Here is a 10,307-nt window from a genome sequence, read left to right on the forward strand (position 1 = left end):
AGATACAAGTAGAACACTAAAAAGATTTAAATACTAGTATATAAACATAATTATAAGGGTAAAATATCAATAATAAACACATTATTCAGATATCATTTATTATATGTTTATTCTTGTATCAACTAATATTGATTGAACATGTGTGTACAAGGCACCAGGTGCCATGGTTAACATATCAAAATAAAATCCTTTCCCTCAGGGATATGGGCAGACATGCAAGTATAACATAAGGCAGAATATACTAAGTATCATAAGAAATGAATAATTTAGGTGTGGAATCTCAGGAGGAAAGAGTGGTAGCAAAATGGAAAGCAGGGATAACATCCAGGAAACGTTGGCATTTAAATTAGACTTTGGCGAATGAGCATTTTCAAAGACAATGATCTGTGGGCATGGCCATTCCAGGCAAAATCCCGAGGGCTTAACATTTAAAGTAAAAAGTAATGCTGTCATTAAGAGCTGATTTTATAAAAAAAAAAAAAAGTATGAGTTTTATGAGTTCTTTAAAAACATTATTTATGTATTTCACTGATTCACTTATATACCTCCTCCATTACCTGAACAACTGTCATTACCTAATACACACTAACTAGTCTTGAAGCATATAAGCAAATGCAAAGTTTAGTGATTCCACCAGGATAAATATGGTCCAATAGAGAGGAGTCTCATCAGATCAAAGAATATACAGATTCTTGTGCTGTTTTATAAAGTGTCCTTTTTATAAAGATTTATTTATTTATTTGAGAGACAGAGAGAGAGCGAACAGGGGAAGTGGGCAGAGGGAGAGAGAATCTCAAAGGAGGCTCCCTGTTGAGTGCAGAGCCCAACATGAGGTTCAATCTCATAACCGTGAGATCATGACCCGAGCCAAAATCAAGAGTCAGATGCTTAACCGACTGAGCCATCCAGGTGCCCCATATCTTGTAAAGTTTTCTAAGATTAATTAAAAATTACTCCCCTTAGAGGAAGATGGCAGCCGAGTAGGATGACCCTAGGCTTGCATGGTCCCCAAAACACAACTAGATAACTATCAAATCATCTTAAATATCCCAGAAATAGAAATGAAGACTGACAGAACAAACTCCAAAACAAAAGGTAGAGCAGAGACCTCAGTGAAGAAGGTAGGAAGTATGGAGACCTGAGGGGAGAAACGGATTGCAGGTGCTGGAGAGGGGAGGTATCTGTGGTCGTGGAGAGGGGAGAGAGAGAGAGAGAGGTGCCCAAAGGGGGAACACACAATGACAACGTTTCCCTAAAACCACTGGCTTGGAAAACAAGAGGGGATTAATTTTGTGAGTTCTTGCAACCAGAAAGGCATAAAACCTAGACCTTTAAAGAACAGATTGCTTGACTGGGATAGAGGAAGGAGGGCACTGCCCTGTTCCTAGAGAGAAGGCAAGCAAACAACCTGGGTGCAGACAGTATGGACACAGCTATCTGAACAGCATATGGGACACACAATGGGGAGATTATTTGCTCTTCTTGGTGTACATACTCTGAGAGGCAGCATTCACACGCCTCTCTAAGAACAAAGGAGCTGATTGGTGTAATTTCCCTCCCCTGCCCTTCAGTATAAATACAGAGCTACCTGCAAGAAGCAACACAGTGCTGACACTGCTGCCTAAGCTGCATACACCAAGCCCCATACACCTGTGCTCTGGTGCAACTGCCCTTTTCAGTCAGGTTTGCCTCACTCCCAGCACAGTGGGACCCTCTCATAGAAAACCAGCAGAGAAGCACCTCCCCACACCACAAATTCTGATGAGAGTGTTCTGCAGGGCCTCAGTTCTGGTGGAGCTGGTGACAGGAATCATTTTCACAAGCAGACCAGAACACATCTAGTTAAAATTCACCACAGTCAGGCCTTGGACCAAACATAGCCCACAGCAGGGAAGGAGAGCCTCTGAATATGAATGGCCTAAAGGACAGAACAGCCAACACCCAACAGCAGAGTACAAGCAGCTTATATTCCTGAGACACTTCCTGAAGAGCCAGGTCCATAATCTCTTCTTCATAAGGCCAATGCTTTCAAGAAACATAACTGGCTTTTATAACACAGAGAAGAAGGAAGAGACTTAGTCAAAATGCAAAGATGGAGGAATTCATCCCAAATGAAAGAAAAAGATAATGACACAACCACGGATCTAAGCAAAACAAATACAAGTAACATGCCTGATGGAGAATTTAAAGCAACAATCATAAGGATACTCACTGGGCTTAAAAAAAGAATAGAAGACATCAGGGAGACCCTTACCACTGAGACAAAGGAGTAAAAAACAATCAGAGATGAAGAGAACATTAAATGATATTAGAAACATACTTAATTCAATGAACACCAGTTTGGAAGAAGAAATGCCTTAGTGACCTAGAAGACAAAGTAATGGTAAGTAATGAAGCTGAACAAAAGACAGAAAGAATAATTTTGTAACACTAGAATAGATTTAGGGAAATCAATGACTCCATGTAGCCTAATAACATGTGTACTATAGGAGTCACAGAAGACGAAGATAGAAAAAAAAGGGTGCAGAAAATTTATTTGAAGAAACAAAAACTGAAACCTTTCCTAATCTGGGGAAGGAAACAGACATTCAGATCTAGGAGGCAAAGAGAACTTCATTCAAAACAAACAAAAGCAGTACAATACCAAGACATACTATAATTGGGTCAACTAATCTTTGATAAAGCAGGAAAGAATAGCCAATGGAAAAAAGACAGTCTCTTCAATAAATGCTGTTGGGAAAATTGGAAAGACACCTGAAGAATGGAACTGGACCATTTTCTTACACAATACACAAAAAATAAACTCAAAATGGATAAAAGACCTAAGTGTTAGACAGGAATCTATCAAAATCCTAGAGAACAGAGGCAGAAACCTCTTTGACCTCAGCCACAGCAACTTCCTGCTAGACACATCTCCAAAGGCAAGGGAAACAAAAGCAAACATGAACTATTGGGACATAATCAAGATAAAAAGCTTTTTCACAGCAAGGGAAAAAGTCAACAAAACCAAAAGACAACCTACAGAATGGGAGAAGATAAATGTCTTATCAGATAAAAGGCTGGTACCCAAAATCTATAAAGAACTTATCAAATTCAACACCCAAAGAACAAATAATACAATCAAGAAATGGGCAGAAGACATTTCTCCAAAGAAGACATACAAATGGCCAACAGACACATGAAAACATGCTCCACATCACTGGGCATGACGGAAATATAAATCAAAATCACAATGAGATACCACCTTACAACACACAGAATGGCTAAAATTAACAGGTCAGGAAACAACAGATGTTGGCAAGGAGGTGGAGAAAGGGGAACCCTCTTACACTGCTGGTGGGAATGCAAACTGGTGGTCACTCTGGAAAAGAGTATGGAGGCTTCTCAAAAACTTAAAAATAGAGCTACCCTAGGGACCAGCAATGGCACTACTAGGTATTTACCCAAAGGATACAAACATAGTGATTCAAAGGAGTACCTGTACCCCAATGTTTATAGCAGCAATGTCGACAATAGCCAAAGTATGCAAAAAAGCCCAGATGTCCATTGGCAGAGGAATGGATAAAGAAGATGTGGTATATATATATACAAAGGAATATTACTCAGCCATCAAAAAAAACTCCAAAATCTTACCATTTGCAATGATGTGGATGGAACAAGAGGGTATTATGCTAAGCAAAATAAGTCAAAGAAAGACAATTATCATATGATTTCACTCATATGTGGAATTTAAGAAACAAGACAGAGGATCATAGGGGAAAAATAAAATAAGATGAAAACAGAGAGGGAGACAAACCAGAAGAGACTCTTAACTATAGGAAACAAACTGATGGCTGCTAGAGAGGAGGTGAGTGGGGGGATGGGGTAACTGGGTGATGGACATTAAGGAAGGAACTTGAAGTAATGAGCACTGGGTGTTACATGGCACTGATGAATCACTAAACTCTACCTCTGAAACTGATAATACTATATGTTAATTCATTGAATTTAAATGTAAAAAAAGACATATTGAAATTAAATGTGCAAAATTTAGTGATAAAGTCTGAAAAACGGAAAGAGAAAATTCCTTAACATACAAGAGAAAACACATAAGGCAGCTGCAGATTTCTCAACAAAAAGTTGGCCAGCCAGAAGGGAGTGGCATAATATATTCAAAGCGCTAAATGGGGAAAATCAGCAGTCAAGAATACCCTATCCAGCAAGGCTGGATCTATCATTCAGAATAGAGGGAAAGATGAAGAGTTTCCCAGACAAACAAAAACTGGAGGCGTTCATGACCAAAACCAGCAAAGCCAGCCCTGCCAAGAAATATTAACAGGGACCCTTTGCGGGGTAAAAGAGAGACCAAAAGCGACAAAGATTAGAAAGGATCAGAGAAAAGCTCCAGAAGCAAGGACAAAACAAGTAACAAAATGGCAATAAATACACATCTATCTATAATTACTCTGAAAGTAAATGGACAAAATGCTCAAATCAAAATGCATAGGGTGTCAGAATAGATAAAAACACAAGTCCTATCTATGTGCTGCCTACAAAAGATGCATTTGAGACTTAAAGACACCTGAAGATCGAAAGCAAGGGGATGGAGAAATATTTACCATCCAAATGTAGGTCAAAAGAAAGGCACGGTAGCTATAACGATATCAGACAAACTAGACATTAAAAGAAAGACCGTAACAAGAGATGAAAAGGACACGGCAGCATAATAAAGGGGGGAATCAAACAAGAAGATTTAAAAATTGTAAATAGGTATGTACCCAACATATGAACACTCAAATATATAAAGCAGTTATTAACAAACATAAAGGAACTAATTAGTAAAAACATAGTAATAGTAGGGGACTTTATCACTGCATTTAGGTGAATGGGTAGATCAACTAAACAGAAAATCAACAAGGAAACAATGGCTTTGAATAACACACTGGACCAGATGGACTTAACATATATATTCAGAACATTCCATCCTACAGCAGCAGAATACACATTGTTTTCAAGTGCACATGGAACATTCTCCAGAATAGATCACATATTAGGTCACAAAACAGACCTTTCAGGAATGTAGAATATGGGAGATTACTGATTAAATGAAATTTTCCAACGTCAGAATCATTGGCATCCGTGACGGGGTGGGGAAAGAGAGGGGTCTATAAGAGATATTTAAACAAATTGTAGCTGAGAACTTCCCTAATCTGGCAAAGGAAACAAACATTCATGTCCAAGAGGCACAGAGGACCCCTCCCAAGAACAATAAGAACAGACGGACACCACATAACATAACAGTACAATTCGCAAATCTTATATCCAAGGAAAAAATCTTGAAAGCGGCCAGGGGGAAGAGAATCCTCACCTACAGAGGGAGGAACATCAGAATAACGTAGGACCTGTCTACAGTGACCTGGAAAGCCAGAAAAAGCTGGCAAAACATATTGAGAGCACTAAGTGAGAAGAACATGCAGCCAAGGATCCTTTATCCAGCAACACTGTCATTCAGAATGGATGGAGAGACAAGGACCTTTCAAGACTGACAGAAACTGAAAGAATATGTGACCACCAAACCAGCCCAACAAAAAATATTAAAGGGGGTTCTATAAAAGTAAAAAGTCCCCAAGAGTGATACAGAACAGAAATTTACAATCTATAGAAACAAAGACTTCACAGGCATCATGAGATCATTAAAATCACATTTCTCAATAATCACTCTCAATGTGAATGGCCTAAATGCTGTCATCAAACGCCACGAGGTTGCAGATTGGATCAAAAGACAGGATCCATCCATATGCTGTCTACAAGAGGCTCATTTTGAACCTAAAGGTACATCCAGACTGAAAGTGCAGGGATGGAGAACCATTTTTCATGCCAACTGACCTCAAAAGAAAGGTGGGGTAGCAATTCTCATATCAGACAGATTAGATTTTAAGCTAAAGACTGTAGTTAGAGATACAGAAGGACACTATATTATTCTTAAAGGGTGTATCCAACAGGAGGATCTAACAATTATAAATATTTATGCCCCCAACAGGGGAGCATCTAGATACACAAGCCAACTCTTAACCAGAATAAAGAGACATATAGATAATAATATGTTAATATTAGGGAACCTCAACACTCCACTCTCAGCAATAGACAGATCATCTAAGCCGAAAATCAACAAAGGAACAAGAGCTTTGAATGACATACTGGACCAGATGGACCTCATAGATATATACAGAACACTACACCCTAGAAAAACAGAATACTCATTCTTTTCGAATGCACATGGAAATTTCTCCAGAAAAGACCATACTCCGGGTCACAAAACAGGTCTCAACTGATACCAAAAGACTGAGATTATTCCCTGCATATTCTCAGACCACAATGCTTTGAAACTGGAACTCAATCACAAGGAAAAGTTTGGAAGAAACTCAAACACATGGAAACTAAGAACCATCCTGCTTAAGAATGATTCAGTAAATCAGGGAATTAAAGAACTGAGGCAATTTATGGAAACCAATGAGAACGATAACACATAGGTGGAAAATCTATGAGACACTGCAAAGGCGGTCCTAAGGGGAAAATACATAGCCATCCAAGCCTCTCTCAAAGGAACAGAAAAATCTAAAATGCAGTCTTTATATTCTCACTTTAAGAATCTGGAGCTGGAACAGAAGAACAGGCCTAACCCACACATGAGCAGGCAACTGATCAAGAGCCAAGATCAATGAATTAGAAACCAGAAGCACAGTAGATCAGATCAACAAAACTAGAAGCTGGTTCTTTGAATGAATAAATAAGATCGATAATCCACTGGGCAGACATATTAAAAAGAAGAGAAAGGACCCAAATTAATAAAATTATGAATGAAAGGGGAGAGATCATGACCAACACCAAGGAAATAGAAACAATCATTAGAAACTATTATCAATAACTGCATGCCAATAAATTAAACAACCTGGATGAAATGGATGCCTTCCTGGATACCTATAAACTACCAAGACTGAAACAGGAAAAAATGGATTATTTAAACAGACTGATTAATTTTGAGGAAATTGAAGCAGTGATCAAAAACCTTCCAAAAAACAAGAGTCCAGGGCCTGAAGGGATTCCCCGGGGAATGCTACCAAACACTCAAAGAAGAAATAATACCTATTCTCCTGAAGCTGTTTCAAAAAATAGAAACAGAAGGAAAACTGCCAAACTCATTCTATGAGGCCAGTATCACCTTGATCCCCAAACGAGGCAAAGACCCCATCAAAAAGGAGAATTACAGACCACTATCCCTGATGAATATGGACACCAAAATCCTCAACAAGATCCTACCTAATAGGACCCGACAGTGCATTAAAAGGATTATCCATTACGAGCCTGTGTGATTCATCCGTGGGATGTAAGGGTGGTTCAACATTCGCAAATCGATCAGTGTGATAGTCAAATTAGTAAGAGAAGAGACAGGGGCGCCTGGTTGGCACAGCGTTTGAGCGTCTGTCTTTGGCTCAGGGCGTGATCCCGGCATTATGGGATCAAGCCCCACATCAGGCTCCTCCGCTATGAGCCTGCTTCTTCCTCTCCCACTCCCCCTGCTTGTGTTCCCTCTCTCGCTGGCTGTCTCTATCTCTGTCAAATAAATAAAAAAATCTAAAAAAAAAAATAAGAGAAAAGAACCGTATGATCCTTTCAACTGATGAAGAAAAAGCATTTGACAATATACAGCATCCTTTCCTGATTAAAACCCTTCAGAGTGTAGGGATAGAGGGTACATTCCTCAATTTCATAAAAACCATCTATGAAAAGCCTAGAGTGAATATCATTCTCAATGGGGAAAGGCTGAAAGCCTTCCCCTTAAGATCAGGAACACGTCAAGGATGCCCACTCTCGCCATTATTGGTCAACATAGTACTAGAAATCCTAGCAACAGCAATCAGACAACAAAAAAGAATAAAAGATATTCAAATTGGCAAAAAGGAAGTCAAACTGTCTTTTAACAGGTGACTCCACCCCGAAATTACTAGAACTCATACAACAATTCAGTAATGTGGCAGGATACAAAAGCAATGCTCAGAAATCAGTTGCATTTCTATACACGAACAATGAGACTGAAGAAAGAAAAATTAGGGAATTGATTCCATTTACAATAGCAGCAAAGATCTTAAGATATCTCAGAATAAACTTCACCAAGGAGGTAAAGGATCCATATTCTAGAAACTGCAGAACACTGAAGAAAGACATTGAAGAAGACACCAAAAGATGCAAAAACATTCCATGCTCATGGATCGGCAGAATAAACATAGTTAAAATGTCTATGTTACCCAGAGCAATCTACACTTTCAACGCCATCCCAATCAAAATAGCAAAAACATTATATAAAGAGCTGGAACAAACAATCCTAAAATTTGTGTGGAACCTGAAAAGATCCCGAATCGCCAAGGAGATGCTGAAAAAGAAAAACAAAGCTGGGGACATCACGTTGCCTGATTTCAAGCTATACTACAAAACTGTGATCACCAAGACAGCATGGTACTGGCACAAAGAGACACATAGACCAATGGAACAGAATAGAGACTCCAGAAATGGACCCTCAGCTCTATGGTCAACTAATCTTTGACAAAGCAGGAAAAAACATCCAGTGGAAAAAAGACAGTCTCTTCAATAAATGGTGCTGGGAAAATTGAACAGCTATATACAGAAGAATAAAACTTGTCCACTCTCTCACAACATACACAAGGATAAACTCCAAATGGATGAAAGACCTCGATGTGATACAGAAATCCATCAAAAATAGGCTATAACCTCTTCAACGTCGGCCACAGCAACTTTTTTCATGACACAACTCCAAAGGCAAGAGAAACAAAATAAAAAATGAACTTGTGAGACTGCATCAAGATAAAAAGTTTCTGCACAGCAAAGGAAACAGTCATCAAAACAAAGAGGCAACCCACAGAATGGGAGAAGATATTTGCAAATGAAACTACAGATAAAAGGCTGGTATCCAAGATCTATGAAGAACTTCTCAAACTCAATACATGGGAAACAAATAATCAAATAAAAAAATGGACAGAAGATATGAACAGACACTTTTCCAATGAAGACATACAAATGGCTGACAAGACACATGAAGACATGTTTAAAATCATTAGCCATCAGGGAAATTCAAATCAAAACCACATTGGGATACCACCTTACACTAGTTAGAATGGCAAAAATTGACAAGGCAGGAAACAAATGTTGGAGAGGATGTGGAGAAAGGGGATCCCTCTTACACTGTTGGTGGGAATACAAGTTGGTACAGCCACTTCCGAAAACAGTGTGGAGGTCCATTAAAAAGTTAAAAATAGAGCTACCCTATGACCCAGCAATTGCAGTACTGGGTATGTACCCCAAAGATACAGATGTAGTGAAGAGAAGGGCCACACACATCCCAACGTTCATAGCAGCACTGTCCACAATAGCTAAATTGTGGAAGGAGCCGAGATGCCCTTCAACAGATGAATGGATAAAGAAGATGTGGTCCATATATACTAAGTAATGGAATATTACTCAGCCGTCAGAAAGAATGATTACCCAACATTTCAGCAACATGGATGGGACTGGAAGAGATTATACTAAGTGAAATAAGTCAAGCGGAGAACAACAATCATCATAGGGTTTCACTCATTTATGGAACATAAGGAATAGCAGGGAGATAGGTAGGAGAAGGAAGGGAAGAATGAAGGGGGGGTATCTGAAGGGGAAATGAAGCACAAGAGACTATGGACTCTGGGAAACAAAATGAGGGTTTCAGAGGGGAGGGGGTGGGCGATTGTGCTAGGCCGGTGATAGGTATTAAGGAGGGCACGTATTGCATGGAGCACTGGGTGTTATACGCAAACAATGAATCATGGAAGACTGCATCAAAAACTAATGACTAATATAACATAATAAAAATTAAAAAAAAAGATACCACTAAAAAAGAGAACACAGGCCAATACCCCTGATGAACATGGATGAAAAAATACTCATTAAAATACTTTCAAACTGAGTCCAACAACACGTTAAAAAAATAATTCACGACGATCGAGTGAGTGGGATTTATTCCTGGGTTGCAAGGGTGGTTCAATATTTGCACATCACTTCATCACTCTTAATAATATGTTGTATCACATTAATAAAAGAAAGGATAAAAACCATATGATCATTTCATTTTTAGGGTTTTTTCCCCAAGGTTTTATTTAAATTCTAGTTAGTTAAATTATACTGTAATATTGGTTGGACGAGTAGCATTTAGTGATGCATCACTTACATATAATACCCAGTGTGCTCATCACAAGTGCCCTTCTTAATACCCATCACCCATT

General features: G+C 38.9%; 1 protein-coding gene across 5 annotated transcripts in view; it reads right to left on the reverse strand.

Moving 5' to 3' along the window:
- The window catches only part of BRWD3 (bromodomain and WD repeat domain containing 3), a 217,047-nt gene that overhangs the window by 54,500 nt on the left and 152,240 nt on the right, over positions 1-10,307 (reverse strand). The window lies entirely within an intron of this gene.

This window comes from Ailuropoda melanoleuca, chromosome X, assembly GCF_002007445.2.
Source record: "Ailuropoda melanoleuca isolate Jingjing chromosome X, ASM200744v2, whole genome shotgun sequence".
NCBI lineage: Eukaryota > Metazoa > Chordata > Mammalia > Carnivora > Ursidae > Ailuropoda > Ailuropoda melanoleuca.